Below are 20623 nucleotides of genomic sequence, written 5' to 3' on the forward strand. Positions count from 1 at the left end.
TCCACGCAGATTCCAGAACTTTCCACCACAGAAATGTGAGGAAAATGTGTTTTTTTGGTCAAATTTTTATGTTTTCAAGGGATTCTGGGTAACAAAACCTGGGGGTAGGCAGGCGAGTCACCCCATCCTGAATTCCCCTGGGTGTCTAGTTTTCAAAATTGTATAGGTTTGCTAGGTTTCCCTAGGTGCTGGCAGAGCTACGGCGCAAAAACAAAAGGTAGTCTTTTTGTCCGAATCGTGCTAAATTTCACTGGGAAATTGAGGTGCGACCATGCTGCGTTTTGCGCTGTTTCATGTCGCAGCCACTATGCCTACCCACGCAAGTGAGGTACCATTTTTTTCGGGAGACCTGGGGCCACGCTGGGTGAGTGAAAATTTGTTGATCCACGCAGATTCCAGAACTTTCCACCACAGAAATGTGAGGAAAATGTGTTTTTTTGATCAAATTTTTATGTTTTCAAGGGATTCTGGGTAACAAAACCTGGGGGTAGGCAGGCGAGTCACCCCATCCTGAATTCCCCTGGGTGTCTAGTTTTCAAAAATGTATAGGTTTGCTAGGTTTCCCTAGGTGCTGGCAGAGCTACGGCGCAAAAACAAAAGGTAGTCTTTTTGTCCGAATCGTGCTAAATTTCACTGGGAAATTGAGGTGCGACCATGCTGCGTTTTGCGCTGTTTCATGTCGCAGCCACTATGCCTACCCATGCAAGTGAGGTACCATTTTTTTTGGGAGATCTGGGGCCACGCTGGGTGAGTGGAAATTTGTTGATCCACGCAGATTCCAGAACTTTCCACCACAGAAATGTGAGGAAAATGTGTTTTTTTGGTCACATTTTTATGTTTTCAAGGGATTCTGGGTAACAAAACCTGGGGGTAGGCAGGCGAGTCACCCCATCCTGAATTCCCCTGGGTGTCTAGTTTTCACAAATGTATAGGTTTGCTAGGTTTCTCTAGGTGCTGGCAGAGCTACGGCGCAAAAACAAAAGGTAGTCTTTTTGTCCGAATCGTGCTAAATTTCACTGGGAAATTGAGGTGCGACCATGCTGCGTTTTGCGCTGTTTCATGTCGCAGCCACTATGCCTACCCACGCAAGTGAGGTACCATTTTTTTTGGGAGACCTGGGGGCACGCTGCGTGGGTGGAAATTTGTTGATCCACGCAGATTCCAGAACTTTCCACCACAGAAATGTGAGGAAAATGTGTTTTTTTGGTCAACTTTGTATGTTTTCAAGGGATTCTGGGTAACAAAACCTGGGGGTAGGCAGGCGAGTCACCCCATTCTGAATTCCCCTGGGTGTCTAGTTTTCAAAAATGTATAGGTTTGCTAGGTTTCCCTTGGTGCTGGCAGAGCTACGGCGCAAAAACAAAAGGTAGTCTTTTTGTCCGAATCGTGCTAAATTTCACTGGGAAATTGAGGTGCGACCATGCTGCGTTTTGCGCTGTTTCATGTCGCAGCCACTATGCCTACCCATGCAAGTGAGGCACCATTTTTTTTGGGAGATCTGGGGCCACGCTGGGTGAGTGGAAATTTGTTGATCCACGCAGATTCCAGAACTTTCCACCACAGAAATGTGAGGAAAATGTGTTTTTTTGGTCACATTTTTATGTTTTCAAGGGATTCTGGGTAACAAAACCTGGGGGTAGGCAGGCGAGTCACCCCATCCTGAATTTCCCTGGGTGTCTAGTTTTCAAAAATATATAGGTTTGCTAGGTTTCCCTATGTGCTGGCAGAGCTACGGCGCAAAAACAAAAGGTAGTCTTTTTGTCCATATCGTGCTAAATTTCACTGGGAAATTGAGGTGCGACCATGCTGCGTTTTGCGCTGTTTCATGTCGCAGCCACTATGCCTACCCACGCAAGTGAGGTACCATTTTTTTCGAGAGACCTGGGGCCACGCTGGGTGAGTGGAAATTTGTTGATCCACGCAGATTCCAGAACTTTCCACCACAGAAATGTGAGGAAAATGTGTTTTTTTGGTCACATGTTTATGTTTTCAAGGGATTCTGGGTAACAAAACCTGGGGGTAGGCAGGCGAGTCACCCCATCCTGAATTTCCCTGGGTGTCTAGTTTTCAGAAATGTATAGGTTTGCTAGGTTTCCCTAGGTGCTGGCAGAGCTACGGCGCAAAAACAAAAGGTAGTCTTTTTGTCCGAATCGTGCTAAATTTCACTGGGAAATTGAGGTGCGACCATGCTGCGTTTTGCGCTGTTTCATGTCGCAGCCACTATGCCTACCCACGCAAGTGAGGTACCATTTTTTTCGGGAGACCTGGGGCCACGCTGGGTGAGTGAAAATTTGTTGATCCACGCAGATTCCAGAACTTTCCACCACAGAAATGTGAGGAAAATGTGTTTTTTTGATCAAATTTTTATGTTTTCAAGGGATTCTGGGTAACAAAACCTGGGGGTAGGCAGGCGAGTCACCCCATCCTGAATTTCCCTGGGTGTCTAGTTTTCAAAAATGTATAGGTTTGCTAGGTTTCCCTAGGTGCTGGCAGAGCTACGGCGCAAAAACAAAAGGTAGTCTTTTTGTCCGAATCGTGCTAAATTTCACTGGGAAATTGAGGTGCGACCATGCTGCGTTTTGCGCTGTTTCATGTCGCAGCCACTATGCCTACCCACGCAAGTGAGGTACCATTTTTTTTGGGAGACCTGGGGGCACGCTGGGTGGGTGGAAATTTGTTGATCCACGCAGATTCCAGAACTTTCCACCACAGAAATGTGAGGAAAATGTGTTTTTTTGGTCAAATTTTTATGTTTTCAAGGGATTCTGGGTAACAAAACCTGGGGGTAGGCAGGCGAGTCACCCTATCCTGAATTTCCCTGGGTGTCTAGTTTTCAAAAATGTATAGGTTTGCTAGGTTTCCCTAGGTGCTGGCAGAGCTACGGCGCAAAAACAAAAGGTAGTCTTTTTGTCCGAATCGTGCTAAATTTCACTGGGAAATTGAGGTGCGACCATGCTGCGTTTTGCGCTGTTTCATGTCGCAGCCACTATGCCTACCCACACAAGTGAGGTACCATTTTTTTCGGGAGACCTGGGGGCACGCTGGGTGGGTAGAAATTTGTTGATCCACGCAGATTCCAGAACTTTCCACCACAGAAATGTGAGGAAAATGTGTTTTATTGGTCAAATTTTTATGTTTGCAAGGGATTCTGAGTAACAAAACCTGGGGGTAGGCAGACGAGTCACCCCATCCTGAATTGCCCTGGGTGTCTAGTTTTCAAAAATGTATAGGTTTGCTAGGTTTCCCTAGGTGCTGGCAGAGCTACGGCGCAAAACCAGAAGGTAGTCTTTTTGTCCGAATCGTGCTAAATTTCACTGGGAAATTGAGGTGCGACCATGCTGCGTTTTGCGCTGTTTCATGTCGCAGCCACTATGCCTACCCACACAAGTGAGGTACCATTTTTTTCGGGAGACCTGGGGGCACGCTGGGTGGGTGGAAATTTGTTGATCCACGCATGATTCCAGAACTTTCCACCACAGAAATGTGAGGAAAATGTGTTTTTTTGATCAAATTTTTATGTTTTTAAGGGATTCTGGGTAACAAAACCTGGGGGGAGGCAGGCGAGTCACCCCATCCTGAATTCCCCTGGGTGTCTAGTTTTCAAAAATGTATAGGTTTGCTAGGTTTCCCGAGGTGCTGGCAGAGCTACGGCGCAAAGACAAAAGGTAGTCTTTTTGTCCGAATCGTGCTAAATTTCACCGGGAAATTGAGGTGCGACCATGCTGCGTTTTGCGCTGTTTCATGTCGCAGCCACTATGCCTACCCACACAAGTGAGGTACCATTTTTTTCGGGAGACCTGGGGCCACGCTGGGTGAGTGGAAATTTGTTGATCCACGCAGATTCCAGAACTTTCCACCACAGAAATGTGAGGAAAATGTGTTTTTTTGGTCAAATTTTTATGTTTTCAAGGAATTCTGGGTAACAAAACCTAGGGGTAGGCAGGCGAGTCACCCCATCCTGAATTCCCCTGGGTGTCTAGTTTTCAAAAATGTATAGGTTTGCTAGGTTTCCCTAGGTGCTGGCAGAGCTACGGCGCAACAACAAAAGGTAGTCTTTTTGTCCGAATCGTGCTAAATTTCACTGGGAAATTGAGGTGCGACCATGCTGCGTTTTGCGCTGTTTCATGTCGCAGCCACTATGCCTACCCACGCAAGTGAGGTACCATTTTTTCGGGAGACCTGGGGCCACGCTGGGTGAGTGAAAATTTGTTGATCCACGCAGATTCCAGAACTTTCCACCACAGAAATGTGAGGAAAATGTGTTTTTTTGGACAAAGTTTTATGTTTTCAAGGGATTCTGGGTAACAAAACCTGGTGGTAGGCAGACGAGTCACCCCATCCTGATTTGCCCTGGGTGTCTAGTTTTCAAAAATGTATAGGTTTGCTAGGTTTCCCTAGGTGCTGGCAGAGCTACGGCACAAAAACAAAAGGTAGTCTTTTTGTCCGAATCGTGCTAAATTTCACTGGGAAATTGAGGTGCAACCATGCTGCGTTTTGCGCTGTTTCATGTCGCAGCCACTATGCCTACCCACGCAAGTGAGGTACCATTTTTTTTGGGAGACCTGGGGGCACGCTGGGTGGGTGGAAATTTGTTGATCCACGCAGATTCCAGAACTTTCCACCACAGAAATGTGAGGAAAATTTGTTTTTTTGGTCATATTTTTATGTTTTCAAGGGATTCTGGGTAACAAAACCTGGGGGGAGGCAGGCGAGTCACCCCATCCTGAATTTCCCTGGGTGTCTAGTTTTCAAAAATGTATAGGTTTGCTAGGTTTCCCTAGGTGCTGGCAGAGCTACGGCGCAAAAACAAAAGGTAGTCTTTTTGTCCGAATCGTGCTAAATTCCACTGGGAAATTGAGGTGCGACCATGCTGCGTTTTGCGCTGTTTCATGTCGCAGCCACTATGCCTACCCACGCAAGTGAGGTACCATTTTTTTCGGGAGACCTGGGGCCACGCTGGGTGAGTGGAAATTTGTTGATCCACGCAGATTCCAGAACTTTCCACCACAGAAATGTGAGGAAAATGTGTTTTTTTGGTCAAATTTTTATGTTTTCAAGGGATTCTGGGTAACAAAACCTGGGGGTAGGCAGGCGAGTCACCCCATCCTGAATTCCCCTGGGTGTCTAGTTTTCAAAATTGTATAGGTTTGCTAGGTTTCCCTAGGTGCTGGCAGAGCTACGGCGCAAAAACAAAAGGTAGTCTTTTTGTCCGAATCGTGCTAAATTTCACTGGGAAATTGAGGTGCGACCATGCTGCGTTTTGCGCTGTTTCATGTCGCAGCCACTATGCCTACCCACGCAAGTGAGGTACCATTTTTTTCGGGAGACCTGGGGCCACGCTGGGTGAGTGAAAATTTGTTGATCCACGCAGATTCCAGAACTTTCCACCACAGAAATGTGAGGAAAATGTGTTTTTTTGATCAAATTTTTATGTTTTCAAGGGATTCTGGGTAACAAAACCTGGGGGTAGGCAGGCGAGTCACCCCATCCTGAATTCCCCTGGGTGTCTAGTTTTCAAAAATGTATAGGTTTGCTAGGTTTCCCTAGGTGCTGGCAGAGCTACGGCGCAAAAACAAAAGGTAGTCTTTTTGTCCGAATCGTGCTAAATTTCACTGGGAAATTGAGGTGCGACCATGCTGCGTTTTGCGCTGTTTCATGTCGCAGCCACTATGCCTACCCATGCAAGTGAGGTACCATTTTTTTTGGGAGATCTGGGGCCACGCTGGGTGAGTGGAAATTTGTTGATCCACGCAGATTCCAGAACTTTCCACCACAGAAATGTGAGGAAAATGTGTTTTTTTGGTCACATTTTTATGTTTTCAAGGGATTCTGGGTAACAAAACCTGGGGGTAGGCAGGCGAGTCACCCCATCCTGAATTTCCCTGGGTGTCTAGTTTTCAAAAATGTATAGGTTTGCTAGGTTTCCCTATGTGCTGGCAGAGCTACGGCGCAAAAACAAAAGGTAGTCTTTTTGTCCAAATCGTGCTAAATTTCACTGGGAAATTGAGGTGCGACCATGCTGCGTTTTGCGCTGTTTCATGTCGCAGCCACTATGCCTACCCACGCAAGTGAGGTACCATTTTTTTCGGGAGACCTGGGGCCACGCTGGGTGAGTGGAAATTTGTTGATCCACGCAGATTCCAGAACTTTCCACCACAGAAATGTGAGGAAAATGTGTTTTTTTGGTCAAATTGTTATGTTTTCGAGGGATTCTGGGTAACAAAACCTGGGGGTAGGCAGGCGAGTCACCCCATCCTGAATTCCCCTGGGTGTCTAGTTTTCAAAAATGTATAGGTTTGCTAGATTTCCCTAGGTGCTGGCAGAGCTACGGCGCAAAAACAAAAGGTAGTCTTTTTGTCCGAATCGTGCTAAATTTCACTGGGAAATTGAGGTGCGACCATGCTGCGTTTTGCGCTGTTTCATGTCGCAGCCACTATGCCTACCCATGCAAGTGAGGTACCATTTTTTTTGGGAGATCTGGGGCCACGCTGGGTGAGTGGAAATTTGTTGATCCACGCAGATTCCAGAACTTTCCACCACAGAAATGTGAGGAAAATGTGTTTTTTTGGTCACATTTTTATGTTTTCAAGGGATTCTGGGTAACAAAACCTGGGGGTAGGCAGGCGAGTCACCCCATCCTGAATTTCCCTGGGTGTCTAGTTTTCAAAAATGTATAGGTTTGCTAGGTTTCCCTATGTGCTGGCAGAGCTACGGCGCAAAAACAAAAGGTAGTCTTTTTGTCCAAATCGTGCTAAATTTCACTGGGAAATTGAGGTGCGACCATGCTGCGTTTTGCGCTGTTTCATGTCGCAGCCACTATGCCTACCCACGCAAATGAGGTACCATTTTTTTCGGGAGACCTGGGGCCACGCTGGGTGAGTGGAAATTTGTTGATCCACGCAGATTCCAGAACTTTCCACCACAGAAATGTGAGGAAAATGTGTTTTTTTGGTCAAATTTTTATGTTTTTGAGGGATTCTGGGTAACAAAACCTGGAGGTAGGCAGGCGAGTCACCCCATCCTGAATTCCCCTGGGTGTCTAGTTTTCAGAAATGTATAGGTTTGCTAGGTTTCCCTAGGTGCTGGCAGAGCTACGGCGCAAAAACAAAAGGTAGTCTTTTTGTCCGAATCGTGCTAAATTTCACTGGGAAATTGAGGTGCGACCATGCTGCGTTTTGCGCTGTTTCATGTCGCAGCCACTATGCCTACCCACGCAAGTGAGGTACCATTTTTTTCGGGAGACCTGGGGCCACGCTGGGTGAGTGAAAAATTGTTGATTCACGCAGATTCCAGAACTTTCCACCACAGAAATGTGAGGAAAATGTGTTTTTTTGATCAAATTTGTATGTTTTCAAGGGATTCTGGGTAACAAAACCTGGGGGTAGGCAGGCGAGTCACCCCATCCTGAATTCCCCTGGGTGTCTAGTTTTCAAAAATGTATAGGTTTGCTAGGTTTCCCTAGGTGCTGGCAGAGCTACGGCGCAAAAACAAAAGGTAGTCTTTTTGTCCGAATCGTGCTAAATTTCACTGGGAAATTGAGGTGCGACCATGCTGCGTTTTGCGCTGTTTCATGTCGCAGCCACTATGCCTACCCACGCAAGTGAGGTACCATTTTTTTGGGGAGACCTGGGGGCACGCTGGGTGGGTGGAAATTTGTTGATCCACGCAGATTCCAGAACTTTCCACCACAGAAATGTGAGGAAAATGTGTTTTTTTGGTCAAATTTTTATGTTTTCAAGGGATTCTGGGTAACAAAACCTGGGGGTAGGCAGGCGAGTCACCCCATCCTGAATTTCCCTGGGTGTCTAGTTTTCAAAAATGTATAGGTTTGCTAGGTTTCCCTAGGTGCTGGCAGAGCTACGGCGCAAAAACAAAAGGTAGTCTTTTTGTCCGAATCGTGCTAAATTTCACTGGGAAATTGAGGTGCGACCATGCTGCGTTTTGCGCTGTTTCATGTCGCAGCCACTATGCCTACCCACGCAAGTGAGGTATCATTTTTTTCGGGAGACCTGGGGGAACGCTGGGTGGGTAGAAATTTGTTGATCCACGCAGATTCCAGAACTTTCCACCACAGAAATGTGAGGAAATGTGTTTTTTTGGTCAAATTTTTATGTTTGCAAGGGATTCTGGGTAACAAAACCTGGGGGTGGGCAGACGAGTCACCCCATCCTGAATTGCCCTAGGTGTCTAGTTTTTAAAAATGTATAGGTTTGCTAGGTTTCCCTAGGTGCTGGCAGAGCTACGGCGCAAAAACAAAAGGTAGTCTTTTTGTCCGAATCGTGCTAAATTTCACTGGGAAATTGAGGTGCGACCATGCTGCGTTTTGCGCTGTTTCATGTCGCAGCCACTATGCCTACCCACACAAGTGAGGTACCATTTTTTTCGGGAGACCTGGGGGCACGCTAGGTGGGTAGAAATTTGTTGATCCACGCAGATTCCAGAACTTTCCACCACAGAAATGTGAGGAAAATGTGTTTTTTTGGTCAAATTTTTATGTTTGCAAGGGATTCTGGGTAACAAAACCTGGGGGTAGGCAGACGAGTCACCCCATCCTAAATTGCCCTGGGTGTCTAGTTTTAAAAAATGTATAGGTTTGCTAGGTTTCCCTAGGTGCTGGCAGAGCTACGGCGCAAAAACAGAAGGTAGTCTTTTTGTCCGAATCGTGCTAAATTTCACTGGGAAATTGAGGTGCGACCATGCTGCGTTTTGCGCTGTTTCATGTCGCAGCCACTATGCCTACCCACACAAGTGAGGTACCATTTTTTTCGGGAGACCTGGGGGCATGCTGGGTGGGTGGAAATTTGTTGATCCACGCAGATTCCAGAACTTTCCACCACAGAAATGTGAGGAAAATGTGTTTTTTTGATCAAATTTTTATGTTTTCAAGGGATTCTGGGTAACAAAACCTGGGGGTAGGCAGGCGAGTCACCCCATCCTGAATTTCCCTGTGTGTCTAGTTTTCAAAAATGTATAGGTTTGCTAGGTTTCCCTAGGTGCTGGCAGAGCTACGGCGCAAAAACAAAAGGTAGTCTTTTTGTCCGAATCGTGCTAAATTTCACTGGGAAATTGAGGTGCGACCAAGCTGCGTTTTGCGCTGTTTCATGTCGCAGCCACAATGCCTACCCACACAAGTGAGGTACAATTATTTATTGGGAGACCTGGGGGCACGCTGGGTGGGTGGAAATTTGTTGATCCACGCAGATTCCAGAACTTTCTACCACAGAAATGTGAGGAAATGTGTTTTTTTGGTCAAAGTTTTATGTTTTCAAGGGATTCTGGGTAACAAAACCTGGGGGTAGGCAGGCGAGTCACCCCATCCTGAATTTCCCTGGGTGTCTAGTTTTCAAAAATGTATAGGTTTGCTAGGTTTCCTTAGGTGCTGGCAGAGCTACGGAGCAAAAACAAAAGGTAGTCTTTTTGTCCGAATCGTGCTAAATTTCACTGGGAAATTGAGGTGCGACCATGCTGCGTTTTGCGCTGTTTCATGTCGCAGCCACTATGCCTACCCACACAAGTGAGGTACCATTTTTTTCGGGAGACCTGGGGGCATGCTGGGTGGGTGGAAATTTGTTGATCCACGCAGATTCCAGAACTTTCCACCACAGAAATGTGAGGAAAATGTGTTTTTTTGATCAAATTTTTATGTTTTCAAGGGATTCTGGGTAACAAAACCTGGGGGTAGGCAGTCGAGTCACCCCATCCTGAATTCCCCTGGGTGTCTAGTTTTCAAAAATGTATAGGTTTGCTAGGTTTCCCTAGGTGCTGGCAGAGCTACGGCGCAAAAACAAAAGGTAGTCTTTTTGTCCGAATCGTGCTAAATTTCACTGGGAAATTGAGGTGCGACCAAGCTGCGTTTTGCGCTGTTTCATGTCGCAGCCACAATGCCTACCCACGCAAGTGAGGTACAATTTTTTTTGGGAGACCTGGGGGCACGCTGGGTGGGTGGAAATTTGTTGATCCACGCAGATTCCAGAACTTTCCACCACAGAAATGTGAGGAAATGTGTTTTTTTGGTCAAAGTTTTATGTTTTCAAGGGATTCTGGGTAACAAAACCTGGGGGTAGGCAGGCGAGTCACCCCATCCTGAATTTCCCTGGGTGTCTAGTTTTCAAAAATGTATAGGTTTGCTAGGTTTCCTTAGGTGCTGGCAGAGCTACGGCGCAAAAACAAAAGGTAGTCTTTTTGTCCGAATCGTGCTAAATTTCACTGGGAAATTGAGGTGCGACCATGCTGCGTTTTGCGCTGTTTCATGTCGCAGCCACTATGCCTACCCACGCAAGTGAGGTACCATTTTTTTTGGGAGACCTGGGGGCACGCTGGGTGGGTGGAAATTTGTTGATCCACGCAGATTCCAGAACTTTCCACCACAGAAATGTGAGGAAATGTGTTTTTTTGGTCAAATTTTTATGTTTGCAAGGGATTCTGGGTAACAAAACCTGGGGGTGGGCAGACGAGTCACCCCATCCTGAATTGCCCTGGATGTCTATTTTTTAAAAATGTATAGGTTTGCTAGGTTTCCCTAGGTGCTGGCAGAGCTACGGCGCAAAAACAAAAGGTAGTCTTTTTGTCCGAATCGTGCTAAATTTCACTGGGAAATTGAGATGCGACCATGCTGCATTTTGCGCTGTTTCATGTCGCAGCCACTATGCCTACCCACACAAGTGAGGTACCATTTTTTTCGGGAGACCTGGGGGCACTCTGGGTGGGTGGAAATTTGTTGATCCATGCAGATTCCAGAACTTTCCACCACAGAAATGTGAGGAAAATGTGTTTTTTTGGTCAACTTTTTATGTTTGCAAGGGATTCTGGGTAACAAAACCTGGGGGTAGGCAGACGAGTCACCCCATCCTGAATTGCCCTGGGTGTCTAGTTTTCAAAAATGTATAGGTTTGCTAGGTTTCCCTAGGTGCTGGCAGAGCTACGGCGCAAAAACAGAAGGTAGTCTTTTTGTCCGAATCGTGCTAAATTTCACTGGGAAATTGAGGTGCGACCATGCTGCGTTTTGCGCTGTTTCATGTCGCAGCCACTATGCCTACCCACACAAGTGAGGTACCATTTTTTTTGGGAGACCTAGAGGCACGCTGGGTGGGTGGAAATTTGTTGATCCACGCAGATTCCAGAACTTTCCAACACAGAAATGTGAGGAAAATGTGTTTATTTTGTGAAAATCTTAGCTTTTCAAGGGATTCTGGGTAACAAAACCTGGTGGTTGGCAGTCGAGTCACCCCATCCTGAATTCCCCTGGGTGTCTACGTTTCAAAAATGTATAGGTTTCCTAGGTTTCCCTAGGTGCCGGCAGAGCTAGGGTGCAAAAACTACAGGTAGGCACTTTGCCAAAAAAGGGTCAATTTGTAACTGCTAAATTTAGGTGTGACCACGTTGCATTTTGCGCCGTTTCCTGTCGCAGGCACAAGGCCTACCCACACAAGTGAGGTACCGTTTTTATCGGGACACTTGGGGTAATTCAGATTTGTAAATCAACTGTTATTACCAATTGAGCTTTCATGCATTTCTCCCTTTGAATGAAAGACATTGTGTAAAAAAAAAATCTTTATGAAAAATGACCAATAATTCTCATGCTAGTATGAGTATTCCCAACTTTGAAAATGTGCAATTATATACTGTTTCTGAACTCTATAATTTGTACCCAATTCAGAAATACATAGGTGTCTTTCATACAGATTATTCCATGTATACATTTTCCAAGACAAAGTGCACTATACCCAGTAAATGAAAAAATACCATTGCAAGTTGCTGCTCAGTTTTTGGATCTGGGTTCGTCGGGTTCTTGGTGAAACTACAAGTCCTATATATCCCCACAACCAGGAAGGTCTAACAAATGTAACAGTATATTGCTTTCCAAGAGCTGTCAAAATTAGAAAAAGTTATAGGTGAAAACGTTGAGACAAAAGGCTGTTTTTTTCAACAAAATTTCAAATATTCCAATATCTAACTGTTAGTTTCTATAACGAAACCTTCATGGATTTAGACAAATGACCCCTTTCTGAATTCAGAATTTTGTCTACTTTTCGAAAATGTAAAGCTTTCCAGGATCCATTATTGCTTTCAAACTCATTTCTACCATTAACTGGAAGGAGGTGGAAAGCTCTAAAAATAGCAAAACTAGGCTATGTCCCACAAAAATGCCAAAACTGAGTGAAAAATTTCGGTTCTCTGACAAAAGTCTGTCATTCCCTGAAAGCTGAGAAAATGGAGATTTCAGCCCCACAAACCTTTTTGTGATACCATTTTCAGGGAAACACCCAGAGGCTTTCATTTGCAGCCCGTTTTCCCCATTTTTCTGAAAAAAACAAAATAATCACTATATTTTGGTTAATTTCTGGGCCCCCTCCAAGGGAATCCACAAACCCTGGGCGCCTTTAGAATCCACATGATGTTGGAAGAAAAGGACGCAAATTTGGCGTGGATACCTTATGTGGTCAAAAAGTTACAAGGGCCTAAGCGCGCACTACTCCAAAACGCCAAAAAAAGCCTCAGCACAGGAGGGAAAAAAGCCTAGCAGCGAAGGGGTTAAGGACTACTTCTCCTGTTCCACAGTTTCAAGATTGTACTTTCCGGAACAACTTAGTATGATCCTCTCACTCTTTCATGATGTACTGATATTTTATCATTCTGATTGTACTGTAAAGCTGGGGATATAGCTCAGTGGTAGAGCATTTGACTGCAGTTCAAGAGGTCCCTGGTTCAAATCCTGGTGTCCCCTCACCCTATTTTGATTCTGTTGTTTGTAATTGGGACTTTCCATCAATTCCATTTGGATCATCTTTGACAGAGTCAGTGTTCCCTTGGATATTGCACTTAAATGGCATTACAGTGTTTGCTTCTCAAAATCTGTGAGTAAATGCCGTTTTTAACACTCAACTTGGTATTCCCCTTTGGGAAATTCCTGAAACATCATTGATCAATTTTGGAATTTGGCTCTTCCTTTCACAGCACTAAACAAAGGGAATGGACTATGAAACCAATTGACAACTTTGTTATACTGTTTGGTGCTTTCTTGTATTGCACTGAAGAAATGGCGTATACAACTTGGCAGCGAAGCAGTCAATCTATTTCTCATTTCACCTGTGTCTTCAGTCTTACATATATTCCACCTCTTCTCTGTGCATGCAAAGTATGTGTTTGTTTGAAGCACTTCATTTTTGTGCAACGTAGGAACTATTTAATTTCTCCTTAAAAGCTCTGCCTACGTGCAAGATGTACAAACTATCATTGCAGTTGCAAGAAGGCTGGTCTGAAGAATCAGGCCATTTGCAAACGCAAAATGGCTTTTTCTGATGTATTAAATGGAAGGTATTCGAAAGGGGTGTTTGGGTGTACCTTCCAAATACCGAATTGTAGTGGTACGTAGAAATGTTTTTCCACCATAATTTGGCCCAAAACAATCATACTTCATCACCATCTCAGTGATTGTGGTAACCAATCCTCAAATGATAAGGTGTCCCGTAAAAACTTCTTCCCCTTTAAGAATGTTTCAAAACAATCATTGTATGTAGAGGCATTGGTCCTATGTACCACTGCCTATTCAAATAAACTAACAATGAAACAAATAAATCTGCTTTTTAAATGATCCAGTATTCCTTTAATAAATAATATTAAGGACTACTTCTCCTGTTCCACAGTTTCAAGGTTGTACTTTCTGGCACAACTTAGTATGATCCTCACACTCTTTCATGATGTACTGATATTTTGTCATTCTGAGTTTTACTGAAAAGCAGGGGATATAGCTCAGTGGTAGAGCATTTGACTGCAGATCAAGAGGTCCCTGGTTCAAATCCGGGTGTCCCCTCACCCTATTTTGATTCTGTTATTTGTAATTGGGACTTTTCATCAATTCTATTTGGATCATCTTTGACAGAGTCAGTGTTCCCTTGGATATTGCACTTTAATAGCATTTCAGTGATTCCTGCTCAAAACCTGTGAGTAAATGCAGTTTTTAACACTCGGCTTGGTATTCCCTTTGGGAAATTTCTGGAACATCATTGATCAATTTTGGAATTCGGCTCTTCCTTTCACAGCACTAAACAAAGGGAATGGACTATGAAACCAATTGACAACTTTGTTATACTGTTTGGTGCTTTCTTGTATTGCACTGAAGAACTGGTGTATAAAACTTGCCAGCAAAGCAGTCAATCTATTTCTCATTTCACCTGTGTCTTCAGTCTTACATATATTCCACCTCTTCTCTGTGCATGCAAAGTATGTGTTTGTTTGAAGCACTTCATTTTTGTGCAACGTAGGAACTATTTAATTTCTCCTTAAAAGCTCTGCCTTCGTGCAAGATGTACGAACTATCATTGCAGTTGCAAGAAGGCTGGTCTGAAGAATGAGGCCATTTGCAAACGCAAAATGGCTTTTTCTGATGTATTAAATGGATGGTATTCGAAAGGGGTGTTTGGGTGTACCTTCCAAATGCCGAATTGTAGTGGTACGTAGAAATGTTTTTCCACCATAATTTGGCCCAAAACAATCATACTTCATCACCATCTCAGTGATTGTGGTAACCAATCCTAAAATGATAAGGTGTCCCGTAAAAACCTCTTCCCCTTTAAGAATGTTTCAAAACAATCATTGTATGTAGAGGCATTGGTCCTATGTACCACTGCCTATTCAAATAAAATAACAATGAAACAAATATCTGTTTTTTAAATGATCCAGTTTTCCTTAAATAAATAATATTAAGGACTACTTCTCCTGTTCCACAGTTTCAAGATTGTACCTTCCGGAACAACTTAGTATGATCCTCTCACTCTTTCATGATGTATTGATATTTTATCATTCTGATTGTACTGTAAAGCTGGGGATATAGCTCAGTGGTAGAGCATTTGACTGCAGCTCAAGAGGTCCCTGGTTCAAATCCTGGTGTCCCCTCACCCTATTTTGATTCTGTTGTTTGTAATTGGGACTTTCCATCAATTCCATTTGGATCATCTTTGACAGAGTCAGTGTTCCCTTGGATATTGCACTTTAATGGCATTACAGTGTTTGCTTCTCAAAACCTGTGAGTAAATGCAGTTTTTAACACTCAGCTTGGTATTCCCCTTTGGGAAATTTCTGAAACATCATTGATCAATTTTGGAATTTGGCTCTTCCTTTCACAGCACTAAACAAAGGGAATGGACTATGAAACCAATTGACAACTTTGTTATACTGTTTGGTGCTTTCTTGTATTGCACTGAAGAAATGGCGGATACAACTTGGCAGCGAAGCAGTCAATCTATTTCTCATTTCACCTGTGTCTTCAGTCTTACATATATTCCACCTCTTCTCTGTGCATGCAAAGTATGTGTTTGTTTGAAGCACTTCATTTTTGTGCAACGTAGGAACTATTTAATTTCTCCTTAAAAGCTCTGCCTACGTGCAAGATGTACAAACTATCATTGCAGTTGCAAGAAGGCTGGTCTGAAGAATCAGGCCATTTGCAAACGCAAAATGGCTTTTTCTGATGTATTAAATGGAAGGTATTCGAAAGGGGTGTTTGGGTGTACCTTCCAAATACAGAATTGTAGTGGTACGTAGAAATGTTTTTCCACCATAATTTGGCCCAAAACAATCATACTTCATCACCATCTCAGTGATTGTGGTAACCAATCCTCAAATGATAAGGTGTCCCGTAAAAACTTCTTCCCCTTTAAGAATGTTTCAAAACAATCATTGTATGTAGAGGCATTGGTCCTATGTACCACTGCCTATTCAAATAAACTAACAATGAAACAAATAAATCTGTTTTTTAAATGATCCAGTTTTCCTTTAATAAATAATATTAAGGACTACTTCTCCTGTTCCACAGTTTCAAGGTTGTACTTTCTGGCACAACTTAGTATGATCCTCACACTCTTTCATGATGTACTGATATTTTGTCATTCTGAGTGTTACTGAAAAGCTGGGGATAAAGCTCAGTGGTAGAGCATTTCACTGCAGATCAAGAGGTCCCTGGTTCAAATCCGGGCGTCCCCTCACCCTATTTTGATTCTGTTGTTTGTATTTGGGACTTTTCATCAATTCCATTTGGATCATCTTTGACAGAGTCAGTGTTCCCTTGGATATTGCACTTTAATAGCATTTCAGTGATTCCTGCACAAAACCTGTGAGTAAATGCAGTTTTTAACACTCGGCTTGGTATTCCCTTTGGGAAATTTCTGAAACATCATTGATCAATTTTGGAATTCGGCTCTTCCTTTCACAGCACTAAACAAAGGGAATGGACTATGAAACCAATTGACAACTTTGTTATACTGTTTGGTGCTTTCTTGTATTGCACTGAAGAAATGGCGTATAAAACTTGGCAGCGAAGCAGTCAATCTATTTCTCATTTCACATGTGTCTTCAGTCTTACATATATTCCACCTCTTCTCTGTGCATGCAAAGTATGTGTTTGTTTGAAGCACTTCATTTTTGTGCAACGTAGGAACTATTTAATTTACCTTAAAAGGTCTGCCTACGTGCAAGATGTACGAACTATCATTGCAGTTGCAAGAAGGCTGGTCTGAAGAATCAGGCCATTTGCAAACGCAAAATGGCTTTTTCTGATGTATTAAATGGAAGGTATTCGAAAGGGGTGTTTGGGTGTGCCTTCCAAATACCGAATTGTAGTGGTACGTAGAAATGTTTTTCCACCATAATTTGGCCCAAAACAATCATACTTCATCACCATCTCAGTGATTGTGGTAACCAATCCTCAAATGATAAGGTGTCCCGTAAAAACTTCTTCCCCTTTAAGAATGTTTCAAAACAATCATTGTATGTAGAGGCATTGGTCCTATGTACCACTGCCTATTCAAATAAAATAACAATGAAATAAATAAATCTGTTTTTTAAATGATCCAGTTTTCCTTTAATAAATAATATTAAGGACTACTTCTCCTGTTCCACAGTTTCAAGGTTGTACTTTCTGGCACAACTTAGTATGATCCTCACACTCTTTCATGATGTACCGATATTTTGTCATGATGATTTTACTGAAAAGCTGGGGGTTTATTCTCAGTGGTAGAGCATTTGACTGCAGATCAAGAGGTCCCTGGTTCAAATCCGGGTGTCCTCTCACCCTATTTTGATTCTGTTGTTTGTAATTGGGACTTTTCATCAATTCTATTTGGATCATCTTTGACAGAGTCAGTGTTCCCTTGGATATTGCACTTCAATAGCATTTCAGTGTTTCCTGCTCAAAACCTGTGAGTGAATGCAGTTTTTAACAGTCGGCTTGTTATTCCCTTTGGGAAATTTCTGAAACATCATTGATCAATTTTGGAATTGGGCTCTTCCTTTCACAGCACTAAAGAAAGGGAATGGACTATGAAACCAATTGACAACTTTGTTATACTGTTTGGTGCTTTCTTGTATTGCACTGAAGAAATGGCGTATAAAACTTGGCAGCGAAGCAGTCAATCTATTTCTCATTTCACCTGTGTCTTCAGTCTTACATATATTCCACCTCTTCTCTGTGCATTCAAAGTATGTGTTTGTTTGAAGCACTTCATTTTTGTGCAACGTAGGAACTATTTAATTTCTCCTTAAAAGCTCTGCCTACGTGCAAGATGTACGAACTATCATTGCAGTTGCAAGAAGGCTGGTCTGAAGAATCAGGCCATTTGCAAACGCAAAATGGCTTTTTCTGATGTATTAAATGGAAGGTATTCGAAAGGGGTGTTTGGGTGTGCCTTCCAAATACCGAATTGTAGTGGTACGTAGAAATGTTTTTCTACCATAATTTGGCCCAAAACAATCATACTTCATCACCATCTCAGTGATTGTGGTAACCAATCCTCAAATGATAAGGTGTCCCGTAAAAACCTCTTCCCCTTTAAGAATGTTTCAAAACAATCATTGTATGTAGAGGCATTGGTCCTATGTACCACTGCCTATTCAAATAAACTAACAATGAAACAAATGAATCTGTTTTTTAAATGATCCAGTTTTCCTTTAATAAATAATATTAAGGACTACTTCTCCTGTTCCACAGTTTCAAGGTTGTACTTTCTGGCACAACTTAGTATGATCCTCACACTCTTTCATGATGTACTGATATTTTGTCATTCTGATTTTACTGAAAAGCTGGGGATATAGCTCAGTGGTAGAGCATTTGACTGCAGATCAAGAGGTCTCTGGTTCAAATCCGGGTGTCCCCTCACCCTATTTTGCTTCTGTTGTTTGTAATTGGGACTTTTCATCAATTCCATTTGGATCATCTTTGACAGAGTCAGTGTTCCCTTGGATATTGCACTTTAATAGCATTTCAGTGTTTCCTGCTCAAAGCCTGTGAGTAAATGCAGTTTTTAACACTCGGCTTGGTATTCCCTTTGGGAAATTTCTGAAACATCATTGATCAATTTTGGAATTCGGCTCTTCCTTTCACAGCACTAAACAAAGGGAATGGTCTATGAAACCAATTGACAACTTTGGTATACTGTTTGGTGCTTTCTTGTATTGCACTGAAGAAATGGCGTATAAAACTTGGCAGCGAAGCAGTCAATCTATTTCTCATTTCACCTGAGTCTTCAGTCTTACATATATACCACCTCTTCTCTGTGCATGCAAAGTATGTGTTTGTTTGAAGCACTTCATTTTTGTGCAACGTAGGAACTATTTAATTTCTCCTTAAAAGCCCTGCCTACGTGCAAGATGTACGAACTATCATTGCAGTTGCAAGAAGGCTGGTCTGAAGAATCATGCCATTTGCAAACGCAAAATGGCTTTTTCTGATGTATTAAATGGAAGGTATTCGAAAGGGGTGTTTGGGTGTACCTTCCAAATACCGAATTGTAGTGGTACGTCGAAATGTTTTTCCACCATAATTTGGCCCAAAACAATCATACTTCATCACCATCTCAGTGATTGTGGTAACCAATCCTCAAATGATAAGGTGTCCCGTAAAAACCTCTTCCCCTTTAAGAATGTTTCAAAACAATCATTGTATGTAGAGGCATTGGTCCTATGTACCACTGCCTATTCAAATAAAATAACAATGAAACAAATATCTGTTTTTTAAATGATCCAGTTTTCCTTTAATAAATAATATTAAGGACTACTTCTCCTGTTCCACAGTTTCAAGGTTATACTTTCCGGAACAACTTAGTATGATCCTCTCACTCTTTCATGATGTACTGATATTTTGTCATTCTGATTGTTCCGCAAAGCTGGGGATATAGCTCAGTGGTAGAGCATTTGACTGCAGATCAAGAGGTCCCTGGTTCAAATCTTGGTGTCCCCTCACCCTATTTTGATTCTGTTGTTTGTAATTGGGACTTTCCATCAATTCCATTTGGATCATCTTTGACAGAGTCAGTGTTCCCTTGGATATTGCGCTTTAATGGCATTGCAGTGTTTGCTTCTCAAAACCTGTGAGTAAGTGCAGTTTTTAACACTCGGCTTGGTATTCCCTTTGGGAAATTTCTGAAACATCATTGATCAATTTTGGAATTCGGCTCTTCCTTTCACAGCACTAAACAAAGGGAATGAACTATGAAACCAATTGACAACTTTGTTATACTGTTTGGTGCTTTCTTGTATTGCACTGAAGAAATGGCGTATAAAACTTGGCAGCGAAGCAGTCAATCTATTTCTCATTTCCCCTGTGTCTTCAGTCTTCCATATATTCCACCTCTTCTCTGTGCATGCAAAGTATGTGTTTGTTTGAAGCACTTCATTTTTGTGCAACGTAGGAACTATTTAATTTCTCCTTAAAAGCTCTGCATACGTGCAAGATGTACGAACTATCATTGTAGTTGCAAGAAGGCTGGTCTGAAGAATCAGGCCATTTGCAAACGCAAAATGGCTTTTTCTGATGTATTAAATGGAAGGTATTCGAAAGGGGTGTTTGGGTGTACCTTCCAAATACCGAATTGTAGTGGTACGTAGAAATGTTTTTCCACCATAATTTGGCCCAAAACAATCATACTTCATCACCATCTCAGTGATTGTGGTAACCAATCCTCAAATGATAAGGTGTCCCGTAAAAACCTCTTCCCCTTTAAGAATGTTTCAAAACAATCATTGTATGTAGAGGCATTGGTCCTATGTACCACTGCCTATTCAAATAAAATAACAATGAACCAAATATCTGTTTTTTAAATGATCCAGTTTTCCTTAAATAAATAATATTAAGGACTACTTCTCCTGTTCCACAGTTTCAAGGTTGTACTTTCTGACACAACTTAGTATGATCCTCACACTCTTTCTTGATGTAATGATATTTTGTCATTCTGATTTTACTGAAAAGCTGGGGATATAGCTCAGTGGTAGAGCATTTGACTGCAGATCAAGAGGTCCCTGGTTCAAATCCGGGTGTTCTCTCACCCTATTTTGATTCTGTTGTTTGTAATTGGGACTTTTCATCAATTCTATTTGGATCATCTTTGACAGAGTCAGTGTTCCCTTGGATGTTGCACTTTAATAGCATTTCAGTGTTTCCTGCTCAAAACCTGTGAGTGAATGCAGTTTTTAACAGTCGGCTTGTTATTCCCTTTGGGAAATTTCTGAAACATCATTGATCAATTTTGGAATTGGGCTCTTCCTTTCACACCACTAAACAAAGGGAATGGACTATGAAACCAATTGACAACTTTGTTATACTGTTTGGTGCTTTCTTGTATTGCACTGAAGAAAT

At 42.6% G+C, this 20623-nt stretch overlaps 5 non-coding genes across 5 annotated transcripts; all 5 read left to right on the plus strand.

Moving 5' to 3' along the window:
- Positions 1–12652: 12652 nt before the first annotated feature.
- On the plus strand, positions 12653–12724 carry TRNAC-GCA (transfer RNA cysteine (anticodon GCA)). The gene has a single exon. It is a non-coding gene; the product is annotated as a tRNA-Cys (tRNA).
- A 1014-nt stretch (positions 12725–13738) lies between these two features.
- On the plus strand, positions 13739–13810 carry TRNAC-GCA (transfer RNA cysteine (anticodon GCA)). The gene has a single exon. It is a non-coding gene; the product is annotated as a tRNA-Cys (tRNA).
- Positions 13811–14820: 1010 nt separating this feature from the next.
- Positions 14821–14892, plus strand: TRNAC-GCA (transfer RNA cysteine (anticodon GCA)). The gene has a single exon. It is a non-coding gene; the product is annotated as a tRNA-Cys (tRNA).
- A 3182-nt stretch (positions 14893–18074) lies between these two features.
- Positions 18075–18146, plus strand: TRNAC-GCA (transfer RNA cysteine (anticodon GCA)). Its single transcript has one exon. It is a non-coding gene; the product is annotated as a tRNA-Cys (tRNA).
- Positions 18147–20238: 2092 nt separating this feature from the next.
- TRNAC-GCA (transfer RNA cysteine (anticodon GCA)) lies at positions 20239–20310 on the plus strand. The gene has a single exon. It is a non-coding gene; the product is annotated as a tRNA-Cys (tRNA).
- The last annotated feature ends 313 nt before the right edge of the window (positions 20311–20623 follow it).

Source organism: Lissotriton helveticus, chromosome 1_2 (genome assembly GCF_964261635.1).
Source record: "Lissotriton helveticus chromosome 1_2, aLisHel1.1, whole genome shotgun sequence".
NCBI lineage: Eukaryota > Metazoa > Chordata > Amphibia > Caudata > Salamandridae > Lissotriton > Lissotriton helveticus.